Source organism: Pan paniscus, chromosome 20 (genome assembly GCF_029289425.2).
Source record: "Pan paniscus chromosome 20, NHGRI_mPanPan1-v2.0_pri, whole genome shotgun sequence".
Taxonomy (NCBI): domain Eukaryota; kingdom Metazoa; phylum Chordata; class Mammalia; order Primates; family Hominidae; genus Pan; species Pan paniscus.
This window is the reverse complement of record NC_073269.2, coordinates 63,703,563-63,715,086: the sequence shown is the minus strand read 5'-3', so window position 1 is coordinate 63,715,086 and position 11,524 is coordinate 63,703,563. Positions and strand designations below refer to the sequence as shown.

General features: G+C 41.3%; 1 protein-coding gene across 1 annotated transcript in view; it reads right to left on the bottom strand.

Moving 5' to 3' along the window:
* ZNF547 (zinc finger protein 547) overlaps positions 1–11,524 on the bottom strand; it is a 124,676-nt gene that overhangs the window by 59,597 nt on the left and 53,555 nt on the right. The window contains exon 11 of the mRNA XM_034946027.3: positions 5,011–5,134. The gene's annotated coding sequence lies outside the window, so the exon portion shown is untranslated. The remainder of the gene's footprint in view (positions 1–5,010; positions 5,135–11,524) is intronic.

The following is an 11,524-nucleotide window of genomic DNA, read 5'->3' as shown; positions in this document are numbered from 1 at the left end:
AAAATTAACTCTGCCCAACTGAAGGTCTGGCAAAAACAAACCTTTGAAAGGGTTGTGGAAAATTAATGAATATTAAACTAATTTTCAACATAACCAGTTAAAAATAAGAAATCCCACTAACGTGGATAGTTCCTTATTTAGGTGTGAGAAATTTGCTATACAAATGGACAACGGCTACACCAAATATAAAAATTGACTCTGACCCATAATCTACACCAACCCATTCAGAAATCGAATGTGGTATCTACAGTAACCACTCCCAAGTCAGAATACTATGTCTAGCAACAAGGCCAGGAAGCCAAACAACATCCCACGTAACAACTGGCTTAAAATGGCTAAGACATGACTAAGAACTGACAGCTTTCTAATTGTTGCCCATATGTTCAACTTAGGACCAACTGGAGACAGTCAGTGCGTCACTAGCCAATCACATAGGATGTCAACCTTCTAAATAACCCCTTCCAACACACACACACACTCCTCAAGACTATAGCCTCCAGTCATGGCATACCTAATACTTTACCTTTTATCTACTATGAAGCTTTTTACACCTCTGCTTGCCTTTCAAGCTCTGCTGAGTGCAAGAGATTGTGGATGACTCCTTTACTACGGTGTGGTCTGATTTAATAGGCTATGTTTGTTCTCATTTGGGTCTTCATTTATTTCCAAGTTGTCTGTTTGCAGTCCATGAATGCTACCATTAAGCATACTTCTTACTAATGAAGGTGCAGTGAACAAAGGATTGATATAATTAGATGTGACCATTGTAGAAATTATGTTACAATGTATCATACTTATAGAGGTCCCAGTGAAATAACGTCTAACCTGTTCATCACCATGGGCCATAGTCATCAAACAGGTATAGTAACCACAGAGGTCCTTTATGCTTTGCTCTTCACACCTTGTCAAATCCATGATGACATGTTAAGTTAGCAACAAGTTTGAACACTACTGTCTTTACACTGGGTTTCTTGGCTATTTAGACTCTGTTTAGTCCCCCCTCCCACCTTTTTTTTTTTTTTTTTTTTTAAGACAGAGTCTCACTCTGTTGCCCAGGCTGCAGTGCAATGGCAGGATCTCAGCTCACTGCAACCTCCACCTCCCAGGTTCAAGCAATTCTCCTGCCTCAGCCTCCCGAGTAGCTGGGACTACAGGCTCGTGCCACCACACCTGGCTAATTTTGTATTTTTAGTAGAGACATTGGCCAGGCTGGTTTCGAACTCCTGACCTCAGGTGATCTGCCTGCCTCAGACGCCCAAAGTGCTAGGATTATAGGTGTGAGCCACCGCGCCCCGCCTCCTTTTTTTTTTTTTAATTGGCTCCCGTGACATTGCCATCCTTGATAGTATCACATCATTTCTTTTCATCTCTTTTTGCTATCTTATATGTAACAGTTTAGTGATGTACTTTCTTAAAGCATTGTCATGAAGAAGATAATAATAGGGTAAAACTCAAGCATAGGCTGGGCGCAGTGTCTCATGCCTGTAATCCCAGCCCTTTGGGAGGCCGAGGCAGGCAGATCACCTGAGGTCCGGAGTTCGAGATCAGCCTGACCAACATGGAGAAACCCCATCTTTACTAAAAACTCCATCTTTACTAAAAAATACAAAATTGGCCAGGCATGCGCCTATAATCCCAGCTACTCGGAATGCTGAGGCAGGAGAATTGCTTGAATCCGTGAGGCAAAGGTTGCAGTGAGCCAAGATCACGCCATTGCACTTCAGCCTGGGCAACAAGAGTGAAACTCCGTTAAAAAAACAAAAACAAAAAAAACTCAAGCATAGGCTCTAGTGACTTGTTTCAGCTAATATCACAGACCAAGGGTTTTCTGATTCTCAACAGACTGGTGACCATTTGGACAGACTTTGCTTTGGGTCACTGATAAAATGGGATAAGATTCTCTTATCTTCTTTTTCTTTTTTTTTTTTTTTTCTTTTTTGTCCAGAGAATTAGGCATTCATTCAGAAAGAGTATTCTCAGATTTTCTGCATGCTGAGGTTTGAAGATTGTCGTGTTCTTGTGGGGAAGTAGCCACCTATCATGCTGTAGAACCAGGCCTAAGGTACATAATCATTACACTCCTCTCAGACAGTGCCAGCACTTATTGGATCGTCTAAATTGAAATCGTCTCCTTTCCAGGAAAGTCTCCTGCATGTTATATGTACTCTGATTACAATCATAATTCTAGTGTTTAGGTTTCTAAGTGGCATAACTTCACCCGGATAATTTTTGCCTTCAGTGGCTACTAGGAGGAACATTTCAGTTGAAAAGAAAACAAAAACTGTTAATTTAAGAGATGCATTAGAAAAGAAAGAAAACAAAATTTCTCAGGCCCAGTGAGCAGTAGTTTTTTATTGGAATGAATCTTATTTGTACAGTCTCCAAGGTTCTGAATAAAAAATTGTTTCAGTAAAAATTTCCTTGAATAAAGCCATTGAACAATTTGGCAAACTTAAGCAAAATCCTCCCCCTCCTATTCCTCTAGTTGCTGCCTTATATCTAACTCTTCTACTTCCCCTTTACCCTTCTAATCTTTCTCTCTTTTTTTTTTTTTTGAGACAGAGTCCTGCTCTGTCATCAGGCTGGAGTGCAGTGGCACAATTTCGGCTCACTGCAATCTCTGCCTCCCGGGTTCAAGTGGTTCCCCTGCCTCAGCCTCCTGAGTAGCAGGGACTACAGGCACGCACCATCACGCCCAGCTAATTTTTTGTATTTTAGTAAAGACGGGGTTTCACCATGTTGGCCAGGATGGTCTCAATCTCCTGACCTCGTGATCTGCCCACCTTGGCCTCCCAAAGTGCTGGGATTACAGGCGTGAGCCACCGTGCCCTGCCTAATCTTTCTCCTTCTGCACCTCCTCCCTCTTCTATCCTTTGCCCAGGCCCCCTTTATTTTCCCAAAAAATATCCTAAAATTCCAAAACGCCAATTACCTCTAAAGATCTATGCTTTCAAGAGCCAAGTATGTAGGCAACTGTCAGATGTAAACCTTGGACCCAGGATGAATTAACAGCTGCAACTAAAGATTTCTCTAAACCCAAACAAGACTAGAATGTGTTCATAGAGAAATTTCGAATTCTTTCATATGCATATGACCCAGAGTTATGTGACTTACACCATGTTATGGTTTAAACCTTTGTCTTCTCCAAACTCATGCTGAAATCTAATTGCCACTGTAACAATATTAAGAGGTGGAACCTTTAAGAGGCTTCAGATCATGAGGGCTCCACCCTCATAGGTGGACTAATGCTATCATCGCAAGAATGGGTTCTTATTCCCTCTTGCTGTCTCTTTGCTCTTCTACCATTTGATGCCTTCTGTCATGTTATGATGCAGCGAGAAGGCCCTCACCAGATGCTAGTATCTTGGTATTGGACTTCCCAGCCTCCAAACTATGAGCCAATAAATGTCTCTTCTTTGTAAATTAGCCAGCCTGTGGTATTCTGTTATAGAAGCACAAAACAGACTAAGACATGCCACTTGTATACATGTTGGTGTGAACCTCAGATGATAAATCCTGAATGATGAAAGGTGATTAGACTGACCTGGATAGGCAGCTACAGGGCACCTTTTTCCACAATAAACCACAATAAAACTATAGGTCAAAAAGGCTAGGAAATTAAGATCAAGTCTCCTAAAAGCCATACCTCAAATGTTTTCAATCAAAATCCATTCGAACAGAGTAGCTACAATTAAAAGAAACAGAAGAACACAACAAGTGTTGTCAAGGATGTGGAAAAATTAGAAACATGTGCCTTTTGATAAGAATGTAAAATGATGCAGCCACCATGGTGGCTGTGCACCTGTGGTCTCAGCTACTCAGGAGGCTGAGGTGGGAGGATCACTTGAACCTGGTATCGGACTGTGGTAAGCTGAGATTACACCACTGCACCACTCCAGCCTGAGTGCCAGAGGAAGACCTGCCTCAAAAAATAAAAAATAAAAAAAATTCACCAGGCATGGTGGTGCACACTTTTAGTCCTAGCTACTTGGAAATCTGAGGCAGGAGGATCTCTTGAGCCCAGGATGTCAAGGATGCAGTGAACTGTGACTGTGCCACTTACTCCAGCCTGGGTACAGAGCAATACCCTGTCTCCAAAAGGTAATTTAAAACTAAGAAAAAATTTTAAAATAGAATTATATGTGATCCAGCAATTTTACTTCTGGGTATATACAAAAAGAAATTAAAGTAGGGCTTCATGAAGATAGTTCCACACCCATGTTCACAGTAGCCAGAATGTGGAGACAATCAAAGTGTTCATTGATGTGGCTGGGTGCAGTGGCTTATGCCTGTAATCCCAGTACTTTGGGAGGCCAAGGCAGGCAGATCACCTGAGGTCAGGAGTTCGAGACCAGCCCGGCCAATATGGCAAAACCCCATCTCTACTAAAAATACAAAAAATTAGCCAGGCGTGGTGGTGGGCGCCTGTAATCCCAGCTACTCAGGAGGCTAAGGCAGGAGAATCGCTTGAACCCAGGAGGTGGAGGTTGCAGTGAGCTGAGATCGCCATTGCACTCCAGCCTGGGCAACAAGAGCGAAACTCTACCACACACACACACACAAAAAAGTATTCATTGATGAATGACTGGATAAAGAAAATATATATACAATGGAATATTATTCAGCCTTAGCAAGGAAGGAAGTTTTGACACACGCAACAACATGGAAGAACTTGAGGACTTATTGTAAGTGAAGTAAGCTAGTCACAAAACAATACATTTGTATGATTTTACTTGTATAAACTACCTCAAGTAGTCAAATACATAGGAAAGTAGATAGGGGTTTCCAAGAAGTGGGAGAGCAAAAACTAGAAGTTCCTCAGTTCAGATCACTGAGTGTCTTATGAGGAAAGGTAGTGTCTAATATCTTCCCATACACTTAAACGCTCAGATTCAAACATAAATGTACCTGATCATCCTCATCTATTCCTGGTAGATAACAGGTGCTATACTTTCTACATTAAATCTTGTCAAAATAATAATAACAGTAGCCAAGTGTGGTGGTGCTCACCTGTAGTCCCAGCTACTTGAGAGGCTGAGGCAGGAGGATCACTTGAGCCCAGGGGTTCCAGGTGGCAGTGAGCTATGATCATGCCACTGTACTCCAGCTTAGGGGACAGAGTGAGATCCTGTCTCTAAAAACAAAGTAAACCAAAAAAAAAAAAAAAAAAAAAGCACAACAAAACAACAGTAAGAAATTTATTTTCTTTACAAATTACCCAGTTTAAGGTATTTTGTTGTAAGCAATGGAAAATGGACTAATGCACTGTTGTTGTATGTCTGACATGCCCCAGGGATATAACATACCTGATTTTTAAATTCAGGACACATAGCTCCTGAGGCAGGATCTAGACGCCAGCTATTCCTATGCAATGCTGGAGAATATGGGACATCCATATGTACAGATACCCACCTCATACAGCTGCAACATGCTCTGACAACTGTCAAACCAACAACCCTCAAGCTGACTGTGGAACTACCAATAATCAAATTCACGGCGCAATTTTGGATAGAAGTCCATCACTTTCCCAGGAACTCCTGAAGCAATGCAAATTGGGCCTGATGTGGATTGAAAGCTATTTTGTCTTCTTATTTCTTCAAGAGCACAAAAAGTTGAAGGCCCCAAAAACCATTCACTTTTTCATTCTGGCAAAGCCTAATTTTGTTCTCAACCCACAGCACACAGTGAAGAGAACCCCAAGAGTAAATGTAGCTTAAACAATATGACCTTTATCATCAGAAGAAAACAGCAATGCTTAGGTGGAAATTGACTGGGTTGGGAAGCTTGGAAGGTAGAAAATTTATCATCAACATTATCAGTATCAGACAACTAATAATACCTCTGAAGAAAGGAAATCTCTACAAGCTGCCAGCTGAAGTTGGCGTGTGTTCTCTGTCCAAAGCTGGTTGATGTCCACACCCAAACCAGTCAGGGGACTGGGAATGAGGCCCCCAAAGGGAACAAATGACTGAATATTCCAGATAAAGATAGAGAACACAGCAATCTATGCACCACCCCCCCACCCCCCATTTTTAAAAAACATTTAACCAGAAGTCCAGACCTTATCACTCTCTAAGTAATTTAAGGTGACTAAGGTGATGCACATTGTGGCACCATGCCAGCTAATAGCAGGAGTCTTCTGTAATGCACACTTTCAGCAACTTAACGCTGGAAAGGCCCCAGGCAGGTCAGAAAGTGCAACATCATTCACAAAAATTTACCAGATATCTGACAATTACAACAAATCTCCCTTGCGTGGATGTTTGGATGTGAGATTCAATTTCAGGCTGAGATCTCCCTCAACAAGCTAACACAGGGTTGTCCAAGGGAAAGAATACAGTCACGGGTTCTTAGTTTGTTTCTAGCTGGGCCAGTAAAGCTCCTTTCTCATCTCATTCCTCTTGTCCACCTACCACTAGAGACAGAAACAAAACCATGGCTTCAGGCTGAAAGCCTAAAACAAAACAGAGCAACAAAAAAATAGGGTGAGTAGGACAAGCTTGATAGAGCTTTGCTGTTTTTGACCTGTTGACAAAGGAAAGAAAGTATATTGCCTGGATTCCTAAGGACTTTCTCCAGGATGAACTTACTCTTGCTCAGTGAAGTTAGGCTGAATACTTTCTAACATTTGCTGCACTCATAATATTCTGCTGGTTGTATAGTAATAACATACAAAGGTGTTTTTCTGATGTCAGGACATGTCACAATGATAATCATAAAATGTAGACCACTTTGCTACTTACAGCTTGAAACCTAAGGACATAGGCAGGGCTGCAAGAGTTATGAGGGAACCCAAGATAACAGCAAGCTGGAGCTTAGGGGGCAGCTTGTGTGTGCCATGTAAATTGGCGTTAGCTAGGTTTTCAGGGATCCCTGTGCATTGACCAATGGAATAATTTTACAAGCTCCTGGGCACAGAAGCTGTCCCTAGATATCTGATTCCTGATCCTGGGATGATTGGGTCTTACATATTGTGGCCCAGAGTTTGAGAGCCTGATAAGGAAAATGGTTGGGAGTGTGGACTTAATCCACTGCTCCAAAATTGTAACTGACAAGCCTCTACCAAGGGCCTTAATGCTAGGCAAAAACGTTATTCTTTTGATGTTAAAAAAAAAAAAACCTGGATATCCACATGCAAAAGAATTAAGTTGCTAAAATGAACTCAAATGCATCAAAGACTTATAAAACAGATATATTAGACTCCATTTAAATTCAAAATTCCTGTGTAAAAAAGGACATAATGGACAGAGTGAAAAGGAAAAAGACTCAATGGGAGAAAGTATTTGAAAACCACATATCTGAGAAGGACTATTTAGAATATGAGGGGTCTTCAAAAGTTTCATGAAAAATGAGAAAAAAATGTATATTATGAAAAAATTGGCCAGGGGTGGTGGCTTAAGCCTGTAATCACAGCACTTTGTGAGGCCCAGGCAGGTGGATCACCTGAGGTCAGGAGTTCGAGAGCAGCCTGGCCAACAGAGTGAAAACCCATCTCTACTAAAAATACAAAAATTAGCTGGGCGTGATTGTGGGCACCTGTAATCCCAGCTACTCGAGAGGCTGAGGCAGGAGAATTGCTTGAACCCAGGAGGCGGAGGTTGCAATGAGCCGAGATCATGCCACTGCACTCCAACCTAGCGTTAGTGAGACTCTGTCAAAAAAAAAAAAAATTATGTATGGATTTCAATTTTTTACACCAAAGTAAATTTGTAATAACTTGTTCTAACAAGTATGAACAGGATCTAGTTTAAGGCACTAAGAACGGCATCAGTTTGAAAACACCTTCTATCAGAGGAATGTGAATTCAGCTAAAGTTGAAGAAAGAACAAATATCAAATATATAGTAAAGCTTGGCTCTAAAAATGGTAAAACCAGCCGGGTGCGGTGGCTCGCGCCTGTAATCCCAGCACTTTGGGAGGCCGAGTTTGGGCGGATCACAAGGTCAGGAGTTCAAGACCATTCTGACCAACATGGTGAAACCCCATCACTACTAAAAATACAAAAATTAGCCGGGCGTGGTGGCGCATGCCTGTAATCCCAGCTACACAGGAGGCTGAAGCAGAAGAATCGCTTGAACCCAGGAAACGGAGGTTGCAGTGAGCTGAGATCGCGCCACTGCACTCCAGCCTAGACGACAGAGTGAGACTCCGTCTCAAAAAAAAGAAAAAGAAAAGTTTATGGGCACAATGACCCAGAGAAATCAGAGTTTACAAATTGATAACCTGTTTTCTTTTTTTTTAAACAGAGTCTCACTCTGTCGCCCATGCTGGAGTGCAGTGGCACGATCTCCACTCACTGCAACCTCCGCCTCCCGGGTTCACGCCATTCTCCTGCCTCAGCCTCCGGAGTAGCTGGGAGTACAGGCGCCCGCCACCACGCCCGGCTAATTTTTTGTATTTTTACTAGAGACGGGGTTTCACTGTGTTAGCCAGGATAGTCTCGATCTCCTGACCTCATGATCCACCAGCCTCGGCCTCCCAAAGTGCTGGGATTACAGGCGTGAGCCACCGCGCCCGGCCTGATAACGTTTTAAGAAGAGATGAGATGATGTTGACCACGCAGCCCACAATGGCAAACCATTAATATCAATTTGCGAGGAAGAAATTCATCTTGCTCATGACCTTATTGAAGAAGACTGATGATTAACAGCAGAAACAGTAACTGACACCACAGACATCTGAATTGGTTCAGCTTACACAATTCTGACTGAAAAATTAAAGTTGTGCAAACTTTCCACTCAATGGGTGCCAAAGCCACTGAATCCAGATCAGCTGCAGACAAGAGCAGAACCTTCAATGTAAATGTTAAACAAGTAGGATCAAGATGCTGAAGCATTTCTTTGAAGAATTGTACAGATGAAACATGGCTTTATTATTAATTATTATTTGAGATGGAGTTTCACTCTTGTTGCCCAGGCTGGAGTGCAATGGTGTGATCTCGGCTCCCTGCCACCTCCGCCTCCTGGGTTCAAGCGATTCTCCTGCCTCAGCCTCCTGAGTAGCTGGGATTACAGGCATGCGCCACCTCGCCAGGCTAATTTTTGTATTTTTTAGTAGAGAGGGGGGTTTCTCCATGTTGGTCAGGCTGGTCTCAAACTCCTGAGCTCAGATGATCCGCCCAACTCGGCCTCCCAAATTGCTGGGATTACAGACGTGAGCCACGGCGCCCGCTATAAGAGTGTTTTGAGAAAGTTAGCTAAAGCTTTAGCAGAAAACCCATGGGAAAGCTTCACCAGGAGACCTTCACTACAATGCTCCTGCTCATTCCTCTCATCAAATAACTGCGACTTTACAAGAATTCTGATAATCCTAAGGCATCCACCTTACAGTCCTGATTTGGCTCCTTCTGACTTCTTGTTTCCTACTTTTAAAAAATCTTTAAAGGGCACCCATTTTTCTTTAGTTAATATTAAAAAAGATTGCATAGACAAGGTTAAATTCCCAGGAACCTCACTTCTTTAGGGATGGACTAAATGCCTGGTATCATCACTTATAAAATTGTCTTGAACTTGATGGAGCTTATGTTGAGAAATAAAACTTGTTTTTGTATCCTTTACTTTCATGTTTCCACAAACTTTCTGAAGTCCCCACATATACTAAAAAACTCCTACATCTCAAAACCAAATAACCCTAAAGAAAAAAAAAAACTCAACCCAGTAAAGCTACTAAAAAAAAATTAATAATAGTTAAATTAAAAAATGATGCAGTTAACTTTATTAATTTAATTATAACTTAATTATAATTTAATTAATAAATTAACTTTATTAATAATAAAGTTAAATTAAAAGAGTCCTCAAAAATTTTAAAACAGAATTAACATAGAATGGGAACATTGTGAGTCAGAAATTTAAAAAATTAAAAATATTTTTTAAATGAACATAGGGGGACGGGTGAGTGGATCATGAGGTCGAGATTGAGACCATCCTTGCCAACACGGTGAAACCCCGTCTCAACTAAACATACAAAAATTATCTGGGTGTGGTGGTGCATGCTTGTAGTCCCAGCTACTTGGGAGGCTGAGGCAGGAGAACTGCTTGAACCCAGGAGGCAGAGGCTGCAGTGAGCTGAGATCAGGCCACTGTACTCCAGCCTGGCGACAGAGCGAGACTCCCGTCTCAAAAAACAAAACAAAACAAAACAAAAAACAAAAAACAAAAACCAAAACATAGGAAGCACCAATTCTACTTCTGAGTAAATCCTCAAAAGGAATTTAAAGCACAGCCTCAAAGAAACATTTGTACATTCATGCTCATCTGCTATTAACAACAGCTGAGTGGAAACAACCCAAATGTCCACTAATGAAAGGAAAAGTGGCACATACATATATAATCATGCACCTTACTTTTCAGTCAACAATGGGCCACATCCGTGACAGTGGTTCCATAAAATTACAATGAAGCTGAAAAATGCTTATTGCCTAATGACATGATAGCAGCGGTAAGGCAATATATTAATCACATATTCATGGTGATGCTGGTATAAACAAACCTACTGTGCTGCCAGCCATACAGAAGTATAACATATACAATAATGTACAGTAGATAAAACTTAATAAACGAGCTACTAGCTTATGTTCTTAGCATACTACACTTTTTATCATTAGGTGTTCTCCAACAGTAGAGTATATATGGAGTTGTGTGTATGTCTATAAATATACAGGTGTATATACACACAAACTGTAACACAGCCTCGGGCAGGTCCTTCAGGAGGTACTCCAGAAAAAGGCATTGTTATTTTAGATGACAGCTCCATGTGTGTTACTGTCCCAGAAGATCTTCTGGAACAGGTTGTGAAGGTGGAATACAATGCCATTATCCTGATCCTGTGCCGGCCTAGACGAATGTGTGTATCTTAGTTTTTAACAAAAAAAATTTAAGAAGTTAGGATATAAAAAATATTTTTGTACAGTTGTACAATGTTTTAAGCAAAACATTATTACAAAAGTCAAAAAGTTTTTAAAAATACAAGCTTATAAAGTAAAAAATGGTCAGCTAAGGTTAATATATTAAAGAAAAATTTCTATAAATTTAATTTTGTCCAGCCGGGCATGGTGGCTCATGCCTGTAATCCCAGCACTTTGGGAGGCCAAAGCGAGTGGCTCACTTGAGGTCGGGAGTTTGAGACCAGCCTGGCCAACATGGTAAGACCTCGTTCTCTACTAAAAATACAAAAATTAGCAGGGCATGGTGGTGCATGCCTGTAATCCCAGACACTTGGGAAGCTGAGGCAGAATTGCTTGAACCAGGAGGTGGAGGAGGTTGCAGGAAGCCAAGATTGCACCACTGCACTCTAGTCTGGGCAACAGAGCAAGATTCTGTCTCAAAAATAATAAAAATAAAAATGTATTGTCGTCTAAGTACACAATGTCTATAAAGTCTACAGCACAGTAACAACCTAGGCCTTCACATTCACTTACCACTCACTGAATCACTTAGAGCAACTTGCAGTACTGTAAGCTCCATTCATGGTAAGTTCTCTGTGAGTCTATCATTTTTTCTTTTATACTGTATTTTTACTGTACCTTT